Raw genomic sequence first — 1,213 nt, 5'->3', positions numbered from 1 at the left:
GGTGGGCAGAGCACAGATAGCCCATTGTGTAGCTTTGTGCTTAATTACAAACAAACAAACAAATATAACGACAACTCCTGTCACAATATGAAAAATCTTGGAAGGACTGACATCAAAACTACAACAAAAATAAAAACATCGAATAGAACTATTTCTAAAGGAATTACCATGAAGGGAAGTAGGTCTAAAAAAACAAATAATAAGGAATAATATAATAATAACTATAAATTGAATAAATGGGAAAAAAAACACAATAATAATAATAATATAGTTAAATATGTAATTACTAGATGGCAACACAGTCGCGAACTACTTGCTTCTTTTGTTTGTTAAACGCAAAGCTACACGATGGGATATCCCTGCTCTGCTCATCGCGAGTATCGAAACCCAATTTTTAGCCTTATAAGCCCTCAGAATTATTGCTGAGACACTGGGATTTTGCGAAACTAAACTAAAAATCGGAAATGTAAGTAATATTTGCCCCCATAGTGACTCAGCGGTAAATATGGTGGCTTATAACGCTAAAAATTGGATTTCGATACTCTTGGTGGCCACAGCATAGATAGCTCATTGTTTAGCTTTGTACTTAGCAATAAACAAGCAATAATAAATGTAATACAGAACACCTCTGAAAGCATAGAAATTAAATCCACCTTTATAAAAAACAAAAAAAAATGTCCAAGTATTAAATTTTCAGAATAAAAATATTTAAGTCATAAAGGAATTGTATCAAAAAACATCAGAACCTAAAGAGCGAAAACCAGAAATATTTCAACACTCAGCTCAATACATATCACATTTAATACCTGACCTAAACTTTTATGCTGGGAAGATTTAACCATATCACTCACCGAGATATAAGTTGTGATGAACACTTAAAAACAAACTATTGATATCTCTCTTACTTAGAAGGGCTGATATTGACATGTTATTAACTATAACATTGAAATTGTAGACTTCATTTCACAAAACCTAAATATACGATCATTTTATTTTCTAACTAAACTATCATTATTTTGAGGCCTAACAAAAATTATTCAAATCACACATGAATGCAGGTTTTTTAAAAAACATCTTAATTAAATCATTATGGATTTGAGATCAAGGGCATCTAAACAAATTAAAGGACTCGTTACGAGTATTCTGAGATAAACATCTACAGTTAAAGATAATTTTCATCTTGACCTAATCAATGGTTAAATAAATTATGTAA

Source organism: Limulus polyphemus, unplaced genomic scaffold, assembly GCF_000517525.1.
Source record: "Limulus polyphemus unplaced genomic scaffold, Limulus_polyphemus-2.1.2 Scaffold9942, whole genome shotgun sequence".
NCBI classification, from domain to species: Eukaryota; Metazoa; Arthropoda; class Merostomata; order Xiphosura; family Limulidae; genus Limulus; species Limulus polyphemus.
The sequence above is the reverse complement of the archived record's forward strand: the minus strand, read 5'-3'. Positions refer to the sequence as shown.